The following is an 8,044-nucleotide window of genomic DNA, read 5'->3' on the forward strand; positions in this document are numbered from 1 at the left end:
GGAAAAGGACTTAGGTGTCCTCATAGATAGCAAACCAAGCAGTAGTACCCAAAGTAGGACTGCAGCAAAGAAGGCTAATAAGATATTAGCATGCATAAAACGGGGAATTGATGCTAGGGACGAGAGTATTATACTCCCGTTATATAAATCACTTGTGAGGCCACACCTTGAATATTGTGTACAATTCTGGGCACCTTACTACAAAAAGGATATCCTGGAGCTAGAAAAGGTTCAAAGGCGGGCGACCAAACTAATTAAGGGTATGGAGACGCTGGAATACGAGGAAAGGCTTGCAAGACTAGGCATGTTTACACTGGAAAAGAGGAGATTAAGAGGGGACATGATCAACATTACAAATATATAAGGGAACATTATACAGATCTTGCACAGGACCTGTTTTTGGTTAGATCAACACAGAGAACGCGTGGACACTCGCTCAGGTTAGAGGAGAGGAGATTCCGCACAATACGGCGTAAAGGCTTTTTTACGGTAAGGACGATACATGTTTGGAATTCCCTGCCTGAGGGAGTTGTAATGGCAGACTCAGTCAACACCTTTATGAATGGGTTAGATAAATTCCTAATGGATAAGGATATCCAGGGTTACGGGGCATAGTCACGCACTATGGTTATTATAAAAAAGAGGGGTAAAACGTAACGGCAGTCATCAACTTCAGTCAAAATTTTCTACAAAATAATCATGCATAGGAGACCACAAATAGGTTGAACTCGATGGACAATTGTCTTTTTTCAACCTTAGATACTATGTTACTATGTTACTATGTAAATAACTGATAATAAATAAATGATAAAAAATATCCACAGTTTACCTCTAAAGGCCCATACACACTTGACGATAAAATGAGTGACGTTGTTCATTTCAGCCCTCATCAACGACGTCGCTCATTATATCGTCAAGTGTGTATGCATCCGACGACCACCGATGCACGGCCCCGCGGGACGTTAACGACCCTCGCTTATCTGTGGAGCATGTATGCTCAATTTCCACTATGGTCGTTACCGACCAGAGACGTCGTTGAATGTCTATGGTGTGAACGACCAACGACCAACGACCAAGCCACTGTTCACCAGCCATGTTCCCAGCTCATTATTTTAATAAACTGTTCAGCTTGGATGCTTCAACGATGAATGGTCTTTGGTCTTTGGTCGTTGGTAGTGTGTATGCTCATGTCGTTTGCTCAGCTGTTCAAGGGAAGTTCAAGGGAAGTCGTTAACGACGGTCGTTAACGACGTGTGCATCGTCAAGTGTGTATAGGCCTTAAGACTTATCCCAATTTATAAAAAAATAAATACAAGGAATGTATTTAGGTCAAATTTATTTTGACATTAACCAACTGAATTCAAATTCTTCAATGATCACTTAAAATTGATTTCATATAATTAGTACGTATGGTTTCAGACAACACAGAATGCACAAGTACAACAATAACATGCATACAAAAACACTTGTTTTTAACTCTTGTGAAAAAGCACGCCCAGACAAGCTGTGTGTTGGGGACCAATTGGTTTATAATTAATAAGGAGAGCACTTCCATCTAAAATATTTATGCAATTAACCAAACTATCGTTCTTTCATCCAAAGCAAGGCAAATTAAGCCATGCTTGCAACTAGAAACCTAAACTAAACCAACTTGAAAAGCCATTTTTAATAAAGCTTCCACAAACAAAAACAACCCTCAGCCATCAAATGCACACCATCAGGCCTAAACAGAAGTTCATTCTTAAACCACCACCAAGCATTTGACATCATGAAACTGGCCACTGCAGAAATCACCCTGCATCTGGCCTTTTCTAACAATCTACTCAGGAACACCAATTTAGGCGAGGAACACCATTTACGGTGAGGAATTGCAGTATCATTGTCCAAACCAATTTACAAAAAGGCCATTCTTACAAACATGGGTATGGCTCGCCACTGTTCTTGTCAGTCCTGTTAGCAGTACCTGCTGGTGCAGCTAAATGTTTGGGCCAGAGACAGGTGAGCAGCTCTGCCGATGCAGCTCTGTGGGTCAGAGTTCTAGAACTCAAATCTTGTAAGTGGCTTTTTCATCAGCTTGGCTGAATATACCTAACAGGTAACTGACACCAAACAATCAGAGATTCTGAACTCTAATTACATTAGGCAGACCAAAAAATATTTATTATGTATCCTGCTTTTCTGGGTAGTTTTCTGGCTTTTTCAATGAATTTTGTATGGATCTGTTTATTTCAATACATTCTATGTGAAACTGTTTTTTCCAACTAATTTTATTTGGCCTATGCTTTTTCAATGTATTTTGGGGGTAATTCAGAGTTGATCGCAGCAGCAAATTTGTTAGCAGTTGGGCAAAACCATGGGGGTCATTCCGACCCGTTCGCATGCTGCTGTTTGTCGCAGTGGTGCGAACGGGTCGGTTCTGCTCATGCACGTCGGTCGCATTGCACAGGCGCGTCATTGCCCGGCGATGGCCGTCGACGGGCAGCGATGGCATTAATGACAAAAGCGGTCGCAGCGGTGACCGCAAGAAGATTGACAGGAGGAAGGCGTTCTGAGGCGTCAACTGACTGTTTTCCGGGAGTGGTTCGGCAAACGCAGGCATGTTCAGGCTTTTGAAGGGCGGATGTCTGATGTCAATTCTGGGACCTGCATCGATGCGATGGAACAATCGCACAGGGTAAGTAACTCTTACCCTGGTCTTCTTTTACAGGAAACTTTTTTTGCATAGCAGGGCTGCACAAGTGTTCTCCCCCATAGATATACACTCCCCCATAGGCGGCGTCTAGTTGATCGCACGGGCAGCAAAAAGTTGCTACGTGCGATCAACTCAGAATGACCCCCTATGTGCACTACAGGGGTGGCAGATATAACATGTGCAGAGAGAGTTAGATTTGGGTGGGTTATATATTGTTTCTGTGCCGGGTAAATACTGGCTGCCTTATTTTTACACTGCAATTTAGATTTCAGTTTGAACACACCCCACCCAAATCTAACTCTCTCTGCACATGTTATATCTGCCCCCCCTAAAGTGCACATGGTTTGCCCAACTGCTAACAAATTTGCTGCTGCGATCAACTCTGAATTAGGCCCTTTATGTGGATCCATGGGCTGGTGAGTATGTGAATTTACAGCAATTTTCTTAACTATGGGGGTCATTCCGATCGTTCGCTGCCGATTTCTGCAGCGCAGCGATCAGGTAAAAAAATGCCAAAACTGCACATGCGTATGCACTGCAATGCGCACATGCGTCATACGGGCACAAGAGCATCGCTGCTGTGCACTGGTTCTAGCGAAGATTCCATTTGCACAGGCTATCGCAAGGATATTTATAGATCGACAATGGGAGAGAAAGAAGGCTCTTGTGTGGGCGCACTCTTGTACAAGGAAGGAAATTCTTATATTAGATATTAGGAAATATTTAAAACATAACTTTTATTGGTATTGTTAAAGACATAATTACCCATCTAAATGATCCTTATGAAATAAAGAATTGAAAAATATTAAAATGTTCTGATCTCTTGCTCCAAAGAGTGATTGGAAAGGTTGTAAACACTGGATTGTCAAACCCCCATTTCCCCTGACCAGTACAGAGTTTCTGTACTGATGGGACCGAGGAGTGGTCAAAAATATTATAGATAAATTCAACTATAGTAACTTATATTAAGTTATAGTTAATATTCGATGGTCACCAATATTAAAACACCTGAAATGTTGACAGATATCACATTGATAAAAAATTATAAGATGTAGAGCTGCAATGGACACAAATTAAATAAAAGAGGAAGATAAGGAGGTACTGAATAGAATTAGTGGTGATACTGCTGTTGGTGTCCCTTCTTACATAGAGAGGGAAATAATTCCTACTCTACAACACCAGGTATTCGCAGGCAGTCTCCTCTCCTGGTACTAACCCGGCCCAACGCTGTTTAGCTTCCGAGATCGAACGAGATCGGGCGTTGGCAGCGTGGTATGATAGTAGAGGATTATGCAATCTGTACACCAATGAGAGAGCACCTATGTAAGAAATTATGGAGTAGGAAATAATTAGAGAACAAGAAAGAGGGATGAATAAGTGAAGTGGGTGAAAATGTGTGGATCTGCTTTCCACGTTAGGCACGGTTCAACAGTTCCCACGTCCGTGGTACTGTGTTCCGTGGATCGTGGATGAGAGTCCACGAAATTTTTGTGGAAAGGAGAGAGAATAAATTAATATAATAACATTCCAGAACAGAAATGTGTATCGTATCCACATAAAGTGAATTCTGGACAATACCAGTCACTATAGCTGAAGTAGTGCTCCTAACACAAATGTCGTTATTGACGGTAATATGGAGCTTTGCAAATATATTCTCACAACAAAAATATGTGTGTGTATATGTTTACTACATATTAGGCCGCCTGAGCCAACCTGTTAGTAAGATGCCAGAAGGTCAAGAATTAGCACAAAATATTACCATGGATAGACCAATATGAGAAAATAATTGCTGGAATTGATATTGAAAACAGTCTATCAGCGAGTTCTAATAATACTGACACAAAAGTATCTGATAGGTACCAGGAATCGTGTAAGTTAAGGAAAAAGATCCTGACCTCAGATAAGGAATGAGCTTATATCAGAGAGTAATATTCCATAGAAAGATTATCCTGGAAAAAATTCAACAGTCATCATAATAATATAATGCTCCTGACATGGGATATAGTTTTAAGCAACGGCATTAGTTTTGTGACTGTGTAGATGTATTCTCACAGCGTGTATTTTTCTGACATATTAACAGTCTAGCACAACATACAATTGTGGTATTCAGATGAAAAAAGGTCCAGAATTGCATAGATTTTTGCTGAAAATTAAACCAGCGTAACTGAATCATTCCTTCAATTGGAAAATAAAGCAGCCTATTTGCAGATACAAATAATCCTGACACAAAAATGTCTAGCAGGTACTGGGAATTATACAGGTTATGGCAAAAGGAAAGACAGAGAAAGGAATAAGTAAAGGTGTCCTAGCCTCTGTTGGAGATTATAATTGCAGCCTGTATCAAAGAAGCAAACTTCACATGAAAAATTATTTTAGATATTACCTCTGATGTGCAGATTATAGGGATACAAATGTGGCTGACTACAAATACAATGTTACTGTCTGTGGGACATGACCACACGACAGATGGGGCTTACAAAACTCCAACCAAGAGGGCAATCAAGCAGATCCATGCATCGTCAGGTGAGTAAAGGTGGTGCCAAAAGGATCACTCCATGTGCGGACCCCCCCGTGGAAGACGCGTTTCGCCCGTCAGGGCTTGTTCACTTCCGGGTTCGGAGGGGTGAGTGGGGGACGGGATTTTTAAAAGCAGCTACATTGATGAAATGACCAATGGTTGTGGTCGGAGAGCGGGTGCGGTGGGCGGGATTGCTACGTTACCGCTCCCGCCCGCTGCCGCTGACAGGCATTGTCAGCTGGTAGTTACGTGCAAGGAGCCTGCATCCGCCATATTGATAGTGGGATAGGATGATGCTATGTTGAAGAAAGTATGGGCAGGCCAGGAATGGCTATTGCGGAGACCTGGAGCGCCATCTTGTTAAAGGGAAAGAGTGGCGCTGGGATAATCAAAGTGTGGGCAAAGAAAAATGCAAGACTGCAATTAATATCAGGGATCCCATTATGAATAAGATATGATAAAGCTAAATATTTATCGTATATAAAACACTTTAAGAGGTCTAAGAACACTGTACGCTATCTACGTAAGAAGTACCGTAAGGGTACGCAAGTTGTGTAGCAATCGCTCAACCGTAGTCGAGACGCTCAAGCGTCACGTTCGCTTACGGCCCAGTGATCACAGGCAGGCACGCTATTGGCTGCCGACTAACGTAATGATTCGCTATAGCGTAGCGTACGCTCGGGACCACGAGGAGATCACCAGCGGTGCAGACGTTTACAACGTTAAACCTTTATATCTATACCTTTAACGATGAGATACACAGTATACCTTAGTGTGGAGACAGAGTGTAAGTGCAACCTGGTGTAACCTGATTAACTACAAAGCTGCTTGAGCGTCACCGACGCTCAGAGAATACTTAACCCTTATAAAGAATACACAGATACCTGGGCTTAGGGTCCAAAACCTATTATATGTATTATAACTATTATACTTGCAAAAGGAATCACAGTACAAATGATACACTACAATATAACATAAACCAACTAACCAGATAAACTACACAGGAAATACAATATAATACAATTAAAGGAAAATACGAGAGAGATAGAGAGAGAGAGAGAGACAGAGAGAGAGAGAGATGGCTCACAGTAAGACAATATGATTACGGAGAAAACTTACGCACAAGGGGAAACGATCGCATGCGCCTCGATATCCAGCTCCCGATTATCAGCAATGAGAACCGTTGAAGAGAGTGAAGTTGGATATGGTCGGCTTGCCTATTTATGCCCCACACACAATACAATTCAATGGTCCCTACAATCTCATTGTTCATTGGACATAGGAATTCGGCTTCGTATTATAACAAAAGGTCATAGGTTGATTCATACAGGTGGGCTGTGACTATTTCCAACTGCTCAGGTGGGAGGGAAACTGGGTTTCCCGCCGCATGGGTAATAAAGTGCAAATAAAGTAAATGTTCATAAACTTCTTATGTCCATAACTATTCGCACGAGCGATTGATCTGCTTCAAACCAACACCGGAATATTTCTAATTAAATATTCTTCCGATGGATACTAAACACCACTGTATTACTCCTGTCTGACCCTTCGTATCAAACAAAGAGGGATTCCTCTGTTCATAAACATTCTATATTAACCAAACTTTCAGAATCTATCAAAGGGACCATGATCTACAAAATACATTATTAGTGAAAATATGTAATGATTGAGTCGCACGCTACGATCGCATAAACTCTACCGTAAATACGCATACCATGCGCCTGCGGGTGCCCGCGACTGTGAGTATGCGCACGTACGGGAGAGCGCACGCATGCGCAGCACGGACCTGTGTGAGGTGCAAATATGGTAGTGTGCATAGAGATATTTTTCTGACTTTGACAGTCCACCCTTTGGCAGTCAATAATAACTGCCACCTTCTAAAACATTTCAAAAGGAGAAAAATATATGTCAGGGGTTAATTCATTTCCATGGTTGGGTAAGGGAGGAGAGAGGAGTAGGTGGGAAGAGGGTATGACCTAGTGAGATAGCAGAAGCATGTGTGTATAAGTCCATGTTTGGGGGGTCATGTATCATCGTGCCGTACGTGTTGTAAATCAAGCTTCGAGGTATTGCGAAGTATACATTTGAATTCCTTCTTATCCCGTGGTACGGGTCTGTGGATGGGCTGTCAAACTTTACCGAGCTCTTTTCGGATTTTGAATAAAATGGGGAGCACATTTTAGTTGATGATACATGAATGGGGGAATATGTGATTGCTGATATCTGTGCCTGTATTCCCTATACTATGTGTGTCATTACCTGAGGGTTGTAGAAATGAAGAAAAGACATAATTACGGTAAATGCGGTGGTATTCTATGTCAGGTTAATGTACATCTGTCGGTTGAAGTTTTGTTCGGTATCAGTTGAAAGTCGTCTTCTTTGCGCTGTGTTGCCCATTAGGTGTGAGCAAAAAGCTTTGTCAATGCCATTAGATTTACAAAAAATGTTGGGCTAGCGTAAGTTTAAGAATTCTAGGGAAACTGGGGATCCATGGCAAAGTTCATCAAATGTCCATATCTCAAGTGGTCAAAACTTCTTCTTTGGTCTATCCGTTGTCTGTATAGCGTCTCGTCAACTTCCTCGTCCAAGTGGGTCTTTTTTTCTTGGAGAAAAACCAGAAAAACAGGTGAAAGAAACGGACCGTAGAAATCGCATTTTCATCACATCATTGTTTCTATCATTGGGTCATAAATCAAATCCAGGTTAATTACAGTTTCCTCACTCCTCAAACTCATTACCTTAGTACGACGATTGCACCTCATTAAAGCCTGACCGCATCTAAATATCAAACCGATCGTTATGATAACACCTAAGATACATAGGAGAAACTTCCC

The 8,044-nt window shown here is 41.7% G+C and overlaps 1 non-coding gene across 1 annotated transcript; it reads right to left on the reverse strand.

Annotated features, from left to right (window-relative positions):
- Positions 1 to 3,859: 3,859 nt before the first annotated feature.
- LOC134938950 (5S ribosomal RNA) lies at positions 3,860 to 3,978 on the reverse strand. The gene has a single exon (XR_010181377.1). It is a non-coding gene; the product is annotated as a 5S ribosomal RNA (ribosomal RNA).
- Positions 3,979 to 8,044: the final 4,066 nt, after the last annotated feature.

This window comes from Pseudophryne corroboree, chromosome 6 (assembly GCF_028390025.1).
Source record: "Pseudophryne corroboree isolate aPseCor3 chromosome 6, aPseCor3.hap2, whole genome shotgun sequence".
NCBI lineage: Eukaryota > Metazoa > Chordata > Amphibia > Anura > Myobatrachidae > Pseudophryne > Pseudophryne corroboree.